The following is a 20,182-nucleotide window of genomic DNA, read 5'->3' as shown; positions in this document are numbered from 1 at the left end:
ATTTTACTGCTGATGCAATGTAGATTTGTAACGTAAGAGACAAATGAAGGACTATGGGAGGGGGTGGAACAACTGAGAAGGTTCTCTGCATAGTTTGATTTTTGTAGTTGTAAATTTTGTAGGTTTTTTTGTGGAAGTTATGTAGAAACAAAGTACTGCAAAGTAGTTTCATGCATAACTTTCATACTATCAACCACACACACACATACTTTTATTATCAGCATTAGTTATGCTTACCTACAAACAACTTTAAACTTTACTTTTTAGTTTCTAACACTCCGATAAGATTGTAGCAGTCTTAGAGAAGTTAAAATGGAAAGAAAATATGTCTGTGTCTTTTCTCGATAGCAGCAGACTTAACTCTCACTGGTGAGCGGTTCTTAAGTGAAAAACTGTTGTCTGTGGTCAGACTCCCAATACTTCTGTCATAGGATCTTGTGGTACTGTGCCAAACTGGCTTGGCCATAAATAAATGATGAAATATGAAATGAATAAAAACATGAATGACTGTGGCGATGACTCTGTGTGACAGCTTAGAGATGGGAATTAGGAGCCAAAGCGGCGCTAAAGCTGGGTTATTGGGCAGCGTCCCCGCTAACGAGCCGTGAGATTGAGTTTGACACGTCGAAAAACAGGTGCTCATTTATTTCCCAAATAAAAGGACTGAGCCAAAACTCACCTGTCCAAAACAGCACATAACAAGTAAAACCTTCGGAGGATGAGGAATTATTCTAAAGCAGCCAAATGAGGGGTTTTGGTGGGTTTTTTTGCATTGTTTCAGGTATATATCCCAGCTGCTAGCCTGCTTAATTCAGCTTGATGTTATCTCTGACATTCTTCAGATGTTGTGGGATGCCTTCCGGCGCTGCACCGGCATTTTACCCGGACACAGGTGTGACAGCACGAGCAATAACAAGCAATAAGTAATTACCACAGCCATATCCATATCAGCCCTAAAACCCCAAAGTGTGCTCAGGGTACTACTTCCTCCCTCCCTCCATCCTCTCGTCTTGATATCACTCTTTCCAGCTAAATTACCGAATTGGGCTCGAGTCCAGGGGCCTCGCTTGTGCTGCTGCTGCCCAGTTTCTGTAGGGGAGGGAAATAAAGCCGGGCGGTCCTCCCGGGATGCTCTAATGTCTTTGTTAATTGTGAGTTATGGGGAAACACGGCAAAGGCACAGGGGTCAGGGCTGACAGCAATCACAGTCTTCAGGCGGAATTTGTCAAAACGCTTCTTGTTTATCCTCCTGTCAACGGGGAGGAAAATTTGCATTAGCACAACCAAGCCAACCCTTCCCCCATTCATATTTACACTGCTCGTCTCAATGCTCCCGGACTGACTATGTCACATGATAACTAAGAGCCAGACTGAACCAAAAGTTGGCGGTAAGTAATTTTATTTCTGCTGTTCAAGGAAATACCACACTCTGGGCAGGGCACTACTGCGGTGTTATTTGCAAACAATTACATATCTGACTACCATAGTTTGAACTTCACAGTTCAGACTATAAAGTTCTATAAACTATAAAGACTGTGTGTTATTGCGCTAGGAAAATCTTTGGGACAAAACAAAAATGGAGAAAACATAAAACACTGTAGAGAGCACTATCACACTGATAAAGCTGCTTTAAGAATGCATCCATGTCCAAGAAATTGCAAAAAACTTAGAACATTTAAAATTGTCTGAGGTTTTATTAATATATTGGTCATATGTAGTATATGCCAAAGAGTTTGTAAAACTCTCCACATTAGAAAGCATAATTAGAAATCTCAGTTTTGCCACAAAAACTTCAGTTACATGTGAACCAGAAATTCAGTGGCCGTAGAAGTTAGTTTAACAAAGATTTTTGTTAATGTGGACAATGCTTCATGAGTGGACCATGTCAATCAATGTTGTAAAGACCGTTCAAAAACACTGACTGCTTGAAACATTTTGGTGAACCCAGACGCAATATGTTAGAAAATCTGTTTTCAGGGATAATGAGACACTGGAAGAGATCTATTTGTCTGACTGTGGAAAACCAAACCAGCTCTTAAGAATTTTGTTATGGAAACAACTCTCACACCAGCCCCTGCGCTTCTTGAACTGCTTTGTTGGAAAAATTCTATTAACTACTCTTCAAATACTCACCTACCTCACCTAGACTCGCCTTTTCCTATTTTCCCCATGAATAAAACATTTAAGGGGAAGGAAAAGCTTGTTTATGTGTGTTCTGTGTAATTCTCAGAAAGCATCTCAGTGTTACACTTGCATAAGTTGAGACGTAGACTTTACCTTCAATTTTTCTCAATTTTCACACTTGTCTGTACGTAACAAATATAAATAAATGAACCTAAATGACAATCAGATACCCAATATTGCAACACAGTATAGCACTCTATATATCTATACTGTGTTGCAATATTGGGTGGCATGACTGCGTCTAAAAATATCAAATAAGCAGGTAATATCACCCTTCATGTTGGATGACTGAGATATCACTGCAAATACCACAGGGTGGCAGTCCGTAGGCCAGCCTAAAATGTTACTGGGCTCTAGAAAGACTTTCTAAAATAAATTGCACCATTTTATTTCACATGCAAAGTGTTGACACGAAGGAAAAAGACAACATTGCCAGAAATGCAATATGTGTACAGTACTGAGACAATTAAAATCACAATCTGTAACGAAGGGAACCGTCTAATGAAGATGCTCAGACGGAGCATCGCTGAACCTCTCTGACCCTCACATGAAAGAAAGCACAGTCGCTTAGAATGCCTACAAAGCTCCATCCCAGCCTCTTTGAAGTGGCTGAAAACTCGCCATCTGGCATGATCATCACATTTTCACTTTGACAATCCTTGAATTTTTTACATTGCAACCAAATGTGTGCAGGGGCTTCTCTCTGAATCCTTTGGCATCCTTTGCCCGCAACACAGCACAGGCATCGGCTGCACAGTTAACTAAGGTTTTTGCTACAACATCCTATACTGAAATTAGTGTGTCTTTGCACAGGCTTATTGATGTCACTATAATTACAGCCGGTATGAATCAAGTTACACATCACATTAGAATGGGGAGAAAAAAAAACTTTGACAGTAGCAGCAATTTGCAGTCCTGTGAATTATTTTTATCTAAAGTGTTGTTTTGTACTGGGTGCCACTGAAATAACTTAACTTTATAACATATATGCAGTGATGGCATAGTTACTTTGGAAAAGTAACTTTAATCGGATTACTGATTACTCCTTGAAAAAGTAACTTAGATTACTGATTGCTTGATTCGGAAAGTAACTAAGTTACATTAAAAGTAACTTTTTTAGTTACTTTCAGCAGATATTGACAAGAACGCTCCACCATCTGTGAAACTTACAATGAGCTTTGTTAGTTCTTAATTGTAAGTTATTTTATAATGGTAACATCAACGACGTATCTCCACTTATAAGGTTGAACTGAAGGGGAGGTTTAATGGTTACAGCAGTACAAAAAAACCCTCCACTTCCAGTTTATGTTGAAGCTTAAATGCAGCATTTTAAGGGTCTGCAATGCCGCACCTAAGTGCATCTAAATATGGCTTGGAATGGTGTTGAATCAAATGGTGTTAAATATGCACAGTGAATGCCATCTTATACTGTTAACAGAAGTGCAACCTCCACTAACACCATCCTGTCCACCCAACTTGCCAGATTCAAGTGTGAGTCACATCATCTAGCCCTCCTAACCTAGAAACACTGAGGTGTGATCTTCACTTTGAGGTCTGTTATCCATTCAGGACAAAGGGTGATGGTGACACCATCCAGTTTCTTTCGCAGGATGTTAACCTGCAAGGTCAAGCAGTCAGATAAGAGTTTTAGAAGTAAGGCAAATGTTTATTCTCAAGTTGACACGCATGTTTCTTGCAGTAAACTTTTACTTGTACTTGCTTAGCACCATGTTTCCAACAGCTAAATCTCACACTGAAAAAAATCAATTCTATTTTAGTGCAGAAGTTTTTCTTTGGTTCATAAAATGAAGAAATCTGAGACATAACAGAAAATGCCCCAAGCACTACAAATCTTACAGCACAGTATCAGTAAAACAAACTAAGCCTGTGTATTTGTCTGAATGATAGCCTTCCTTTCAGAGTACACATTGAGAATTTGTTGAAAATGCTATAAGTTAGACTAAGCTTTTATCATTGAAATAAAGTCTTACTTTATTTATTATATTGATATACTGATGGTCAAACTGGAATGTATTCAAGTCGGTTTGAAACAGTCTATGTAAAATTGGACTTGAACTTGTAGTTCTACACATTAACAGAACTTATGTCTTATAAATTGCCTTACGATGATTTATTGTGAACTTGTAAATAAAGTGTATTGGATTAAATTGAAAGCATCAACAAGCCTAGATCATCTCAAGCTGTTTTCATGAACACAAAACATGATGTTGGCTCGTTACTGACCTCTTCTTCGGGAATGAGAAGTTAAATGTTTTAATTTTGTCTTTTTTCACCTCTTCCACCCATCAATGTCTGTGGCTACCACACTAAATCTTTCATCAACAGAACTTTAGAGATCGGTTATGAAGAGCAACTTAGTAACAGGAGTTGACTGTGAGTGCAGATCAAGTTTGGAGGGACACAAACACACACATTCCTGCACACACTGCATCAGGAGGCAGTGTCGGGGTGTGTGCGCGTCACGTACGCAGACGGTCACAGGTGAGTGTCATGTGTGATGATCATTATTGCCATACACCTGCTCCGCTCCCGCAATTAACTTTGCCGATGCAAATGAGCCTTATTGCATCACAGAGGCCGAGCTTCCTCCCCAACAGACGAGACGATGTTCATCTGCTGGATCTAATTAAGGTAATGAGAGAGGGAGGGCGAAATGGAAGGATGAACGAAGGAGTGGAGGAGAGGAGCAAAGGAGAGAAATGAAGGGGGAGTGGGAGCAGAGTGGATGGTGGAAGAAACAGGAAAATGGGGATGAAAGACTTTGTGACAATGGGAGGGTGTCTGTTTTTACTAATGCATACAAATACTGAATCCGTGTACAGCGGAAGATAAGAACTTTATGTGTGTGTGAGAAAGAGTAATTATTATCCCTTATGTATGTAGGATTTCTTACAGTGGGCCTGCTTGTGTGTGTTTAATGCTGAAAGTGATAAACAGGAGGATAAAAGAAAGTTGGAGATTGTAGGTGTTTGCATCTTGTCCGAAAATACACAACATAATATACGTAACAGGAAGTTATGCATTAAGATGCACAAGCAAATGTATATCTAAAAGCTGCAGGGGCACACCAATCCAAACAGTTGAACACCGGGATGAAAACCCAGCTGACGCATTCTGTCAAAACTCATATAATGATAATTTAAAAAAAACAAAGTGAGCTGTCAGCCATATTTAGGATACCTCTCTAAATCCAGCTGTGTTAGCCTATAACAGCTGAACTTCACAGGTCTTTCAAGGTGCGTCTTATGGAAAAGACAATGAAATTCACTTCAGAGCATATTTTATTTATTTATTGATTGATTGATTTGCATCAATCAATCTGAGAAGGAGAGAAGTTCAGGTGAGTAATTTCATCCATTTTGTATTCAGCATTGGATTTGTATTAGGGGTTCCATATACTCTGCAATGACTTTTTATGGAGCTAGTTGACTATCAATCACATGACAAAACTGATTCTTCCAAGAAGATGAACATACCTAGAAATCCAAATGCATCCCACTTTTTATACATTTTAATTTGTGAAATATTTAAAAGCTTCGCAATTTAGCACCAGTCTGACTATTTTATAAAATGCCAATAAATCACAAAATGTTTGAGGTTGTAACTGGACAAAATATGAAAATTTCAAGTCATCATGCATACTTTTTAAAGGTGCTAAGATTAGCTGAATCTTGTCTTTGCCCAACAGACCTGATATTTCCTATTGGAGCTAGCAGCCCTTTATCTCTTTAGACCTTTTACAACCTGCTGTGAATTGGTTATATTTCATCCCAGAATCACCCACTGTTTTAATTTTGAAGACAAATTACTTCCAGCTGCACATAATAAACTATTGTCCAATGTGACATGTTAACTCTCATCATGCTTTTAGATGATTTCTGACTTACGGTTGCTGGAAATTTTCCCATTTTATCACTGTCTCTGACCTAATGTGTTTTGCGGTGTTAACGTGAAACTCTGCAGGTTAAAACCCATCAGGTGGCGTTCTCATCTCTCATCAAACAAACCAGACCAATCTCCAAATGCTCCTGCCACCACCAAAGACATCACTGAGCAGATGATATTTATTTGTGTTTAAAAAAAGTGAGGGAAACGTTTCACACAGGCGATATTTTGCCATTGGTTCCACGCTTCAGCTGTTTTCTCCTCCGGTTCTCTTTTCTCTTTGTTACTCTCCGCTGGCTTTAATCTCACCAGCCGCTGTGGTGACTGATTGACCAGTGAATGAGCTGTTTATTGGATGCAAGGGAAACAAATTGCAGTTTGACGTGTTCCCCGAGTTGTCTAATGAGAGTACGGATGAAGTATATCACCCTCTGCTTCTTCTATTCTCTCTCAGCATGCTTTAAACCCAAAACAAGGTTTGGGCATCTGCCAAGGCAATCTCAGTCATTCACATGCACCAGAGAGAACTGTGTTTGTGTGTGTTGTACACATGAGTAAAAATGATGAAAAAATGTTCTTTAAATTCTTCACATCCCATGGAAATTTGCTTTGAGCTCTCTGAAGATCAGTTTACCTCTATGGATATTATAAATATATTAGAGATCTTTGACGCAGTAATAATTTTTCCACTTCATTCCAGCTTTGGTGGTCCAAAAGAAAAGAACTCTTAGAAATGTTGAGAAACAGCTTAAACACAGAATACCAGGGTAACTACAACCTTTCTGTATCTGCCATGTTTGGTATGTTTATCTTAGGTTTAATTTATTTCTAAGAATTACTCAAGAACAGGTTGTTGTTGTTGTTTTTTTGTTTGTTTTTTTTTCAATGTTGACAATATTTCATTTTTAGCAAAAAACAAACAAACAAGAAAATAAAAAACAATGCAAAACAAACAAAAAAACATAGGAGAAGAAATTGTAACACAGCAGTACCAGAATTTTTTAGATCAGCTGTTCAACTAAACACTAAATACTGTTGGCACAGAATCATCTACATTCAGACATTACAATACTTTCAGGATTCAATAAAAATAAAACATGTTTTATTGAATCCTAATGTGGTAGACCACCACAAAGTAGCAAAAATTGTGGAGAGGAGGAAATGACACGAGAAGTATCCTAAGCTTTGAACATCTCACATTCAATCCATTCTCATCACTCTCTATATGAACCTAGCCATAGTGGAAGAGTGACAAGAAGAAAGCTGTAGTTTAAAGAAAAACATAAGCAGAACAGCAACCATCAAAAAAGTGCTCTGATCAGGAAAGATCCAAATTTAAGTTTTTGACCTGCATGTAAAATACCACACAGAAAATTTCCCATTCCTAAGCCCAAATCAAGTCAAAATTCTGACACTGAAAGTTAAACGTATCCAGACTGGAGTTTCTTTAATACTCAATGTGACTTTTTCTGGCTCCTTGTCCAGACTGTAGACAGTCTGGTATCTAATTCTACTTTTGGGGCGTGCTGTGGTGGCACGGGGGGTTAGCACGCCCCACATTTGGAGGCCCTAGACCTGCGGACATCGCGGGTTCGACTCCCAGTCCCGACGACCTTTGCTGCATGTCCTCATTCAAAAATGGCGCCGGCTCAGCTGGCTGCCTGCAGACGCAGCTCCTGTCATGTGTGTGTTAATCTGTGTATAAAAAATTCTTGCTGTAACTGCAAAATAATTTCCCTGCTGGGATGGATAAAGTAATTCTTCTTCTTTTGATGGAATGGTTTGGTTCAAAGTATATTAATGTGCTAAAATGGCCTTGTCATAGTCAGTTTTTAAATTAGTGGAACGGCCACAATTCCTCCTCTATTCAGCATTTGAATTAAATACATATGCATACAGTGCTGGCCACATGTTCTGATGATTGCTCGATGCTCGATGCTTAAAAATTAATGGATCTTTTACTGCAGCACCAAATTCTAGCTCTGAACAATTTTGAAACATTTGCCTTTTATTTTGGAAAAACATATTAACAAAATAACTGAAGAGTTCACAAGACTGAAGCTTCCAGACCAGGGGATCTTGACCATTTGTTTTTGGAAAATCTCTATTTCAACAGTCCTTGGTTCTTTTGTATGCATTTTATATTCAGCTCCCTTCCCAAAGGTTTTTCATCTGAATTTGGTGTGGGGACATGAAAGCTGGTAAACCTTTTTTGTGTTGATTTGGTCAAGATTGGACTAATAGACTCCAGCAAAAAGGTCTATGTCTGAAAGAAATAGGAGTTTATGTCATTTCATGTTATGTCATGGTAAAAGTTGCTAGAAACTTTAAATGTGAAGTATAAATTAAATTAACTTCACTGACATTTATTTTATAGGGACTGCTTTATTTGTTTCTTAACAAAGATGCTTTCCTCACTGAATAGTTGTACTCATATATGTGTCTGAGTTTTCTAAATTCTCCAGTATGAAATTATTTGAATCCAATAAAAAATACATTTTTAAGGCTTTTTACTTCCTCTTTACCATGGGTGGCAATATATATGGTTGATACTGTATATGTATAGTTCCATTCAACATCATACAGCATTTCATTTTCTGAAAATGGTGTCATAGCGTTCTGTTGATGGAACATCCATGAATATTGTTTGAGAAATGAATGTTTGACTTCTAGCTTCCTGCATTAAGACTTCTCTAACATGCCTTTATTGCTTTCATTCTGATCTCCTGTGGTACGCCTCATTGTTTTAGTCTCATCTCATCAGGTTGACCATGTGGAGTCTGGCTATTTAACCATAAAGATTTAGTATTCAGGCGGTGTGCGTCGGGATCGCAGCGCTCTCATAAAAGCTCAGCCAGAGTCCATCACCAAACAAACGGGAGCTGCGTGTTTTTCTGATTTATTAGACGAGCCCTGCCTTCTTGTTCTCCTTCTCCTCCTCTTAATCTTTCATTATTGCCCCCTCCCTCCCCGTTCCCTCTTCCGCTCCCCTTCTCTCCTTGTGTGTTACAGTGCAAGGACGCATTCACTTTCCAGCAAGTGTGTGTGCGTGTGTGTCATTGTTGCTGCACTGTGTGGGGTGCAAACATGACAAGTTAGTGCGTCACATGACATTCTTAATGGCAATCCGTCTCTGATCTCACATTTCTCCGCTCAACTTCTCCTCTTGATGAAGCATGATGCTTTCCTTTTGTTGCCCTTAATGGAGGCTTAACGTCTCTACTCACAGATCAATATGACTGGATGAATTATTTGCTTCGTGGTTGCTGTTTTTTTTTTTGGTGCTGGTTGGGGAGTATGCTTGCTCATTAGCATGCCATCTTTATTAGCCAGGGCCATCCCTGCTGTATTCTTGTTTCCATGCTTGTGTGTAAGTGTGCTTTAGGTGGCGTGCGTGGAAGTCATGGTGTAATTAATCTGCTGGCCCTCAGCTCTGATTAGGCTCAGATTCTTCCACACAGCTGAACACTCTCCAACCTCTCATCCTCCTGGCTTGCGCTCATCAACCTGCTGTGGAGTACACACAGTCAAATCTGATGATTTATGTTTCTGCAAGGCAGAATTTACAAGCGCTGACAAAGACAACAATGACAGGAGGCGTGCTAGTGCGCATCCGAATTTCTAACTTATTCCTTAAACTTCACTTATTCCTTGAAGATTTACTTGGAAAAGAAAGTGGTGATACGCTCCATTTAATTTATCTAGCAGTGTATTAAAAGTGTGTACCACCATTGCAACACAAGCTAAATAAAAACGTAAAGCAATTCCAACATGCACATGTAATAAAAGGAAAAGCTGGAATATGATTCCATTATTATTTCACGTGTTGCCCTTTAGGTGATGTGAGAAGTCAATAAGCCCCTTTGCAGAGATCTAATAAAAGCCGCTTTATACAAATGTGTGGTTAAGTATAATCTTGCAAACAAAAGAAAAGGTCACACACAAGAGACCAGCAGTGGTGGAAAAATTAGTGGGGCTGAAGAAACAAAAGGAGATTGATTCAGAACATGAGCAGCTTGATGAGAGTTGGAAACTGCAGACAGAGAACTCATTGTTTGTTGCAGCCTTTGGCCACTAGTCTCTGCTGTTGCATCAGGAATGAAGGCCTGCATGTCTTTGGCTTTGGACACCCCTTCTCTTGGCTTGTACCTCCAAAGCCCAAGGTCTCGCAGGTGTTGTTTGGTTCCTTTCTAACAAGCCATCCACCGTCTTCACTGACAGCTGTATTTGTGCACAGGAAATTCATTATCTCCTTGTCTGCATGCATTTCTTGTCATAAATCGAAATTCTTTTCAAATAAAGGTTGGAAGATTTTGCCTTGCATCAGTATTTAAATGTTAACTTTTTTCTTTAAATCACATTTTTCTTATCTTAGACACATACGGTGATTGCTCTAAGAGTCTGTCGTCTTATATTATCTAAAAGGCAGCGGATAAATGGGTCACAGCAGATTAGCAGCGGGACAGACGCTGGATGTGGTAACAGCGAGAGTGAAAATGCAAAAATAAGATTTAAATAACACAGTTGTCTTCAGCTCGGGGGTTCTTAACTGTCCTTCTTCGTCTTGTGAAGCCTCCCTCTCAAATGGACTGTGTTTCCCGTGTTAAACTGGGAGAATTCAAAAGATTTTTGACAAATTTAACATATTAATATTTGGAAGTTTGATCAGAGGCAGAAAGTAAAAGTTCAGCTCACCTTAGAGTAATGCTCCCATCACACAAATTGTGACTCAATTTTCAGAGGTGAACTCAAGTAGCACTTAAGTCATACAAACAAAGACTTGAGCCTGCATGTAAGCTCCACACCACAGCTTTGACAGGTGAAGAGCTCCATGCACATTTTACTGTGAAAGGATGTGCTTGATTTATTCGCCAGAGACGTTTGGGGCTTGCAGGGTGTTAACTGTTCGTAACAATCTGTTCTTGTTAGCAGCAGCTTCATAATTATGACCAAATGAATGTTTTCCAGCTGCACTCTGGATTCAATGACTGGGTCATTTCAGAACAAAATAAGCTTATGAGCTCTGACATCTCATTCTTTTGCTGTTGAGCTAGCTGTGTCGCTACAGACATTTCCTGTGAGACTCTCGCTCGTTTACTTACTACATTGCTCTTCACTTGCGATTTTGTAATTTACAGTATACCTTGGAACATGTTTACTGAATGTAATTGACAATAATGGTTTAAAAGTTATATTTAAATATGGTTTTCTAAAAGTCTCTGAAATACACTCAGATTGATACAAAATGCAAACCTACTAGGTTCATTAAGAAATTCATGATTAATACGTTTCAATCGCTTTCTAAAGTTTGTCTTTGCACATAAATGTGCATTTATATTTCTAATAAGGTAAATATTACATTTTTGTATTTCAAAATCCTTCCAAACAGCTCAAAACTACTTTTTATATTACAAATTAAAATGTATCCAGGATTAACTGATAATTGTTTAATGTTCATGTGGTAAAGACGGAGACAGGACATACAGGATTTGAAATCTTAATCTACAGTTATGCAATGCTATGAACAGACCAAGTGTCATGTATTTGATGCAAACGTGTCTATTTTTAGGACTTTGTGTATAGTCGCTTGACTTAGACTCTTCTCTGAAAGAATAAAGATGTGACTCAGACTTGGCAGGACTTATGAAAATCTCTGGTATGAAAATAAAAAAACAAAAACTTAAAAAATAAAAAAACAAAGCCCCATTATATTTTTCCAACACATCTGACAATGTATCAAAGATAGTTTGATCACCATCTAACTTAGGAAAACAAAATACATTTTGACTTTAAAAAAACAGTATATAGGTATCTCAACTCTGAAATGCACAATGTATTGCATAATATCATTACACTGTGCAGACAGTCTTAACTAAAGAACATCCCAAACGCTAATTTGAAAATTTATTATCAAATTAGCATTTCAGATTACCATTAGCAATAAACACTCATTGCCATTTTAGATTCTGAAGTCTGGGTTGGTCAGAAATCCAATTCAGTCAATTCAGAGTTTTTAAATTAACTCTTCACAGAGCTTAGCATGCTTAGTGAACGCCATCAACATATGACACAATTTGAAAATTATTTAATAGGTTTCTATGGCAGTCCTTTGAAATGTAAATCTGAAAAAAATGCTTAATCTTCTTTGGGATTTTGCACATATAATAGTCTGTTAATTTATGTTTTCGAGTACCTCTAGATCAGACATTGCAGTTTTGATGGGTAGCATATGCTATCGTTGCTTCTACAAAGTTTTGTCTATCATCTTAAAATCCTGCAAAAAATATCTAAGAGTGTGGGGTGGAGTGTGGGTTCAGACCCACACTCCAAGGCTAGTGTGGCCTGACCAAGGCTACCACAGGCCTTGGTCAGAGTTGCTTAAATCAAAGAGGCACATTACATTGATGAAACACTTATACAAAGAGCATAAAAATGATCATGAACCCAAATAACAGAACAACGCACTGAAGTTCTTGCAGTCAAATCTTTGTCCTTTATGGAAAATGTATGTTCTCCCTGCACATGTATCTCCTTTGAACTATTGCAGTAGTTTTGCTACAGCCACTCCTCTTACCACATGTCAAGGTGCTCTTGGACGAGGCATAGGCTGACTAATTGCTCTCTCAATTTTAGTTGATGGAACATTAAATAACAATCCATGTCTCAAACATCACTGAAAAGAAATCTGATGCAGAAAACCTTTGTCGCTATTTACTTATGATGTTGCCAGAACTCTAATTACAATCTAAAAAAAGAAGAATGGTTTTTTTTAAAGATTTTTTTTTTCATTTTTAGCAAGAATAGGGGCAGTAACTTTCATAATGATTTCATGTAACACATTTTGGGGGAAAAATTTTTGAATAATTCAGCGTTGCATCTTACAAGTTAGTTTTTAGAGAATGGGTTTGCACAACTTGATGCTCTTTGGATTTTCCATCTGCCATGAGTTTGAAAGAAAAGACCAAACTGTGAGAAGATAATCAGTACCCGCAAACATCCTTTTCACACATCCACAGTCATATCTCGAGCAAAACACAAAAGCATCTTATTTAAAGATATGAGTCTGACCTGACATACAGAAATCTGACCAGGGAAGTTTATTTTAAAAGTTAACTTTCATTGGCTTTTGGAATGAGAATAAGGAAAAAGAAGAAGTCGTGCAAGGCAAATATCACATTGCTCTGATTCACCATGTGACCAAACGCTGAGCCCAAGTTGGGCCTAATGAAGTCTTTAATTTGGTTATAGTTTATTAATGTCACAGACACTCCGCCATTAATCATATTATAACGCCCCGAGTGTGCGTGTGCTTGCAATAATGCTTTCATACCCTGCTTGTGTGCTATATGTGTCTGTGCTTGAGCATATGCCTGTGTGCAAGGGGTCGTGCATATTCGTACACATATGTCAGTGTGTGTGGGTGTGAGGGCGTGTGGGCGTGTGTGTGTGTGTGGATGAGACACGTAACCATGAAGCACACCGCTCTCCACCAGCAATAATATCGCATACATTTTAAAGGACCGTCATTATCGCTGTGGGTTACCCCGCAGCCCCCCATCACAAACCCCACAAACCATTTTCATCCTAAACTCATTAATATGCAAACTTATTCAAATGAGATTGTAATTAAGCATCTACTGAGTGGGAACCCTTTTCATGATAATTTATGATAAACTCCTCGCCACCTTTGATTGAGATTGATTTTTGGTGCAGGCAAGCCGACCTGAATACAAAGCTACACCTGAGAGAGAATAACACTTTTAAAACAGCAAACTTATTTCATGGCTGATTGTGCCACAATCATCTTGGAGGAGTAACAAAGATCTATTTGAATAATGGATTCCCACTGTGCACAGCCTAAAAAACAAGAAAAGAAAGACAGAATGGAAGAAGGAAAAAAATAGGTGTATCTGTTTTTGGCATCAATAAGACAAAGTGAGTGTGTGCGATTGTGTGTTTTGTAATGGAGCCAAGCCAAGCATAACTCAGTTTAACCAGCTATTTATTAGAGAGGATTAGTCTTTTCTGTAAAATACTCCTTTGAACAATATTGATTGCTTTGTTTTATTGTGGAAGGTCTTTTCTCTTAATAGTGATTATCAAAAGCTTGGGTTTTTATATGAGTCATCATCATTGTTTACTTTATGAAAAGGTAAAGTTTTGCTGACCCAACGTTTCTCTTTCCTTTAGGTTTTGCCATAAGGATTAAATTTTCACCTTGTGTCTCCTGATGAGTGGAGCACTTGGGTGCTGGCTGCTATTTTTGCACACAATATTAGAAATGGTTCTGGACTTTGACTGAAGTCAAGATTTCAAGTTTTTTGCAGTCGCTTTTTATGTTTCCTGTTGGATCACATTGGATGCCACGAGAGTTGGTGCAGTATTAGAACAGAAAACCTGCCTGTGAGGAGTTGAATTCCCCTCTTTTGTTTGCTATCTAAAGAATCTAAAAACAAGCAGTTTCAGATTTTTGTGTTACTTAATGCCAGGTTGCTGTAATTAGTTGAGTTTAATGACTTCCATATTAACCTTGTTGTTTAGTGCCATGAACCATCTGAATAGACTTGTAATAAACTCTTTGACAAGTACATTTAAAAAAAAATTGAGTTCAAATACCGCATGTCTTATGACAAGTGAAAACTCTCCTAAAGGAGTGTCCCATAATGCAATCTTAAAATCAACCAACTTTACACCAATAATAAAGTTAAAGCATGCAAATTCAATGGAATAAGAGCTTTTCTGTGAGCCACTAACTGTGCCAGATAACCCTAATCACACCATTTATAGAGTCCATTCTTACCCAAACTGTTAACCTTTTCACATTACCAGCAGAAGAGAAAGGTATTCACTTGATATTGCTCCACACTTTCTATCCGAAGACAAGTCTTTGGTAGAACTGTGTGTGACCCAAATCAGCATCCAATCCAGCGTTTGGGAAGCAGTGGTTTGGATGCAGATGATAATTGCCTTGGTAATTAACACTTTGCGAGTACCAGTGGGGGATGAAGAGAAGGGAGGCATTGTTGTTTGAGGAACAACATCAAAGACAAAAGGTAGTCTCCGGCAAATGATAGCTGTGTAATTGGCCTGCACTACCTGCAAACCGTATGACCGCACTCTCGGAGCTAGTTAAGATCCCCAGGTGGGGGAACAGTGGGGCCGGATCTCTCCATCCCCTGTAGTCTGTATGCACACACAAGCGCAACACACATACACATTCACATGCATGCTTAAATTAGGGAGAAACTTTGAGATCAACATCAGGGATTCTTTTGTATCAGAAGTTTATTGTTTATCGAGGTCTGAGCGATTTGGGGATGGAGGGTAGGTGGAACTTGGGACGAAACAAAAGAAAAGCAAAGTGTTATTTGTTTGTGAAGCTCTAGTTTGCATATAGAACAGATCAATACCCTCTTCTCTGCCAGAAGTGCTTCTTTGTTGTTGTTTTTCTCCTCAGAAAAGGTGGTGCATGTTGGACGCTTAGCGGAGGTAAAGTAGGTGAGTCTCGTTAGTGCGAATGGCTTGCAGGCCAGCAGCTCATCTCTGAGTGAGGCGTTTGTGAAGCTGGTTCAGGTGAAGCAAAATATGTGAACAGGTTTCAAAACCTCCTTTTATTTTTCTGAAATGTTTTCTGTTTTCCAAAACTTAAAACAAAGTGCAATCCCACTCTGATACCCTTTTTATTACAACTTCATGCTGATATTCAGTCCCAAACACACAAAATCAAGTAAATCATGAAACTTTTACATCTAGAAAATGTATCTTTTTTCTACACTCTTCAGGTTTGTAATTGAAAGTGCAGACTCTGAGTGCACTAGCTAACCTGCAGCAACATCGATTTGATATGTGCAAAAAAGAATGGCCGATGCCTGTGTTGCCACAGTTACCTGTAAAAAGTAATCCAACTACTGATTACTGATTAGTTCCTTAAAAAGTAATTTGGTTACTTTGCTGGTTACTTGATTTCAGAAGTAACTAAGTTAGATTACAAGTTATTTTATCAGTAAACTCCCCCATGCTGTCTCCCCCCACCTAAAAATGAGAACCGGTCTTGAACTCACTTTATTGGAAGTTCATTTTCAATAGTGAAGTCTATGTTCCTCCTGACATTTCAGGTTTAAGAATATAGTTTAAATATCTGACAAATTTACACAAATATGTTTTTTTTTTATCTCAGGTTAACTGGATGTATTTTATTACTGGGTCAAGAATTAAAATCTATTTACATTTTCTACCCCGTGTTGTGCTGAATAATTTCTGAATCATCGGCTAAAACCCCCCTCAGGAGCAATTAGAACATGAATCACGACACATTGTTACAATTAAAGACAAAATTAGTGTTGCTGGGTGTTTTAGTTGATTTATGACTGCTAAGGTCCCTATGGACCAATAAAGGAAAATGTTAAGTTGCATGAGAAACTCTGGCACTACAGAATTACATCCTGTTTAATGCCTACTATACTCCATCAGTAGTTCTGACTTTTAACATATGAAGCTCCTGTTTTGCTTGAAAGAAACCAACAGAGAGTATATGCATCAAGCTAATGCTCTTGGAGGTTACTGTTGTCATGTGTGGGTGCTTTATTGAGTGGAATGCTACAGTAAGCACGCTATATGGGTTGTAAGACAGATCTATATAGAAAATAATTAATGAAGTCTTATGTAAAGTCAATGAAACCAATGTTTTATATCATATCAAATCAATAGTGCTCCAGGACAGCCAGGGCACATAAAATGGCCAAATTATTAGGTACACTTTTCTATTACTGGATTGGGTTCCATTTGCCTTCAGAACTGCCTTACATTTTTAAGGCGTGAATTCAGTTCAAGTGATTGCAGTGCACCCTATTAAGCAATTTGTTCACAGAATTTTAATTACGGTTGTCAGTGCAAATGCTGAATGCATATCCACAATTCACTTCTGAAAACCATGTATTCTTGTCTTTCCGTAGCATAGTTATAGACCACTATTTGTATCACAACAAATCCCAGTGAAATTTCTCAAAGTTAGTGGCCACGATGTAAAAAAAAAAGTGAATAAATGCTGCCAGTATGTGCTTAAACATTTGAATTCACAGGGAAGAAGCTGCTAAGTGGATGCAGATTAACCGAAACGAACCGTCATAAATCCAGACATGCATGGAGCCCCTTTGGAGCGCGTCAATATTTGCATAAAAGAAAGCAAATCACAGTTAAACAGCAACATGTCTCCAATTTTCACTTTGCTGGGCCACATCAAGAAACGCAAAAACCAAATGATGTTTGGTTTGGGGTTTTACATTTCAATTTAGCCTCAGGCCTGGGAGCCATTAAAGCCTAATCTGAATCCTGGTCAGTGCTTGCTCCCTGGAGCAGAAAGTATGGTTTTATTAGCATCAAATTGTACACAAAACACACACACACACCCCACACACACACACCGGAATAGACACAACCCACGCCCAATAACAGTGAAACAGCATCTCATTATTGGCCATTAGATTTGTAATACTTTCATTTGAACTGGCACTACATCTCATATTCATAAAGGGAACAAAGTCACAGCATGAAATAGTGACACAGCTGCTGATAGGAGCTAAGAGAGTCAAGGCGAGAAAAACAAATGATTCATAAAATGAAATAGTTTGAAAATGTCGTTTTTGATAAGGGTGCAAAATGTCCATAATTACTGCTAAAATGTAACACCCACTAGTGTGCTAACAGGTATGGCTGTTGAGTGTAATTAAAAACATATACAGAATAAATTGATTCTGTTTTTATTGGGGAGAAAATGTACAATTTTAGAGTCTGTGTGACAGTTTGAGACAGAAAGAAATGGTAAAAAGTGTTAAAACTTGTCAATCTCTCTAGTATGTCATTCATACTGAGCATTTCCTCCTGATGGACACACCACATTAACCAGCTCATTATCAGCCTCCCACCATATGGACTCAGACCGGGTTGGGTCAGAGTTGCGACCGCCCGGATCGTCTCCCCCCGTCCTAATTAGGACAATTATGCCATCTCCTTCACAAGGGCCAGTTACACCAAATGGTGTCGCGCCCTCGCTAAGATTGGTGTCAGAGATCCCAGTCTATGAGAGGTGGCGGAAGGACATGCTGCAGTGTCATTCTGCAAGAACCGCCAAACCCGCTGAACAATTACCCTGTGTAAGAGGTGGCAGAATCAGAGCAACAAAAGAGAGATCTTAAAAGAGAAACTGGATGAGGGGAAGGTGAAAAACGGAAGGCGGTGAAGGTCAAAACCTGGATCAAAGTGACATCAAGGAGTCAATGAAGTTAACACGGTTGACTTCTGGATCTGTTTGGTGTACAGCAGTGTCCTACAGAAGAGCAAAGAGTTTATTCAGCCATTTAACACCTGCTGCTCCCAATAAAGTCAACAGCCTTTACTCTTTTTGTGTCCAATTGGGCACATAGTTTACATCAAGCTATGCTTAGTTACTCAAAGACAGATGGTGTAAGTCGTATTTTACAGCTGAGTAGAAAATATGGACCTCTTTTCGAAGGGATATTGTTAAACGTTGCCTTAAGATGGCAGAAATGGTTTATGTCTATATGCACTTGGAATATGTAGATGTTTTTAGATTTAGACCCAATGATTGAGACCCTGAGATGCAGCAGTTTTGTTGTAAATATACTGTTTTGGTTCCTTGGATATAGCTGACATCATGGGCCAACAGGAAGAAGTTGAGTTTTAAAAGTTTTTTTTTAACAAAGTTGCACAAGTTGTACTGAAGTGTTCAAAGACCAAACAAATCACTAGATGGTCAAGCTAAAACCAGTACAGTGTCATGCAAATGTTTACCCAATTGAAGGTTTTTTTCTGTTGTTTTTTATTTTTGTCACATGTAATACAGCTCAAATGAGTCATATCTCCCAATATCTTCCAATAAGATGAGGGTATTTTCAATCATTTAAAAATTTTATTTTCTATTTACTTGGGTTGCCTTGATATTATATCACCAATTGTCCAAGATGTAAAACACTAAAGTGTGACTAAAAAAACACAACAGAGGGAAGAAATCTCTAAACATGCTGATTTGCCTGTTGCTGATAATAACATTAGTTCCATCTAAATGTAAATCTTCCATCAATCCAGTTTATAGTGGAGCAAATATCGTTTAAAAGCCCAAACTGAAAACTCCATCATGGTCAAGGGACGAGGCTTAGTTTTCAACCACAAGTTAGAAAATTTGTTATCAAAAGTTACCCATTCCTCTTGTGCTCATGTTTAAATGAAAAGCAAACTGAGCTAAGGCACAAATGAAACCTCAGTAGAAATGAATTTAACTGAACTATTTGAAAATAGCTACATAATTAAAGCATTCTGTAGTCACTTTATGCTGGCTCCGCTAACAGCAGGTATTAAGGTAAGATATTGGCTCTTTAGTGGAGTAATTAAGACACATTCATTGTAAGTGTTGCCCATTGATCTTCAGACAAACAGTGCACATGACTCAGGGCTGATCTTCACTGAAAAGCAGTTCCAGTTCCACTTAGTTTTCCCCGTACCTTTCTGATGTTCATCCAGTTATGCTTTATTTTCTTCCTTTCATAACTGAATCCGTGAGACGTAAATTAGGCCCTGAGAGTATCGGCAGATCAACAACCTCAAAGCAGGTGCATCCTGATGGGCATTTTTCTGTCTCCTTTCATCAGAATAAAAAATTTCTGAGAGCTCAGAGTAAAGAGAAAGATGAATGAGTTTGTGTCCATCGCTAGCTGGTTCCAGCGTTACGTTCTGCTCTCCCCACCTGTGTCTATTATCCAGTCGAGGTATTGACCATGTTGTTCAGCAAAACGGAGATCAAACCGAGTTACAACAGGGACACCTGAGTTCCTGAAAACAAACTGGTATTGATCTGTGTGAGCAGCTTGAATAAGCAGTATACAAGAGGCTGTGTTGAAGGTCCAATCCAATGTCACAATCCTGCACTCCTGCCTGTTTCCACAAACACAAGCTGCCTGTTATTGACTAGTAGGAGAATTTCTGTGAAAGGGAATTCCACTTTCTGTGTACAAAAGAATATATTAACTTCTGTAAACTTAAACTTATACAGTGCTGTGAAAAAGTACTTGCATATGGATGT

This window comes from Xiphophorus maculatus, chromosome 22 (assembly GCF_002775205.1).
Source record: "Xiphophorus maculatus strain JP 163 A chromosome 22, X_maculatus-5.0-male, whole genome shotgun sequence".
Classification (NCBI taxonomy): domain Eukaryota; kingdom Metazoa; phylum Chordata; class Actinopteri; order Cyprinodontiformes; family Poeciliidae; genus Xiphophorus; species Xiphophorus maculatus.
Note: the sequence above shows the minus strand (reverse complement) of the source record.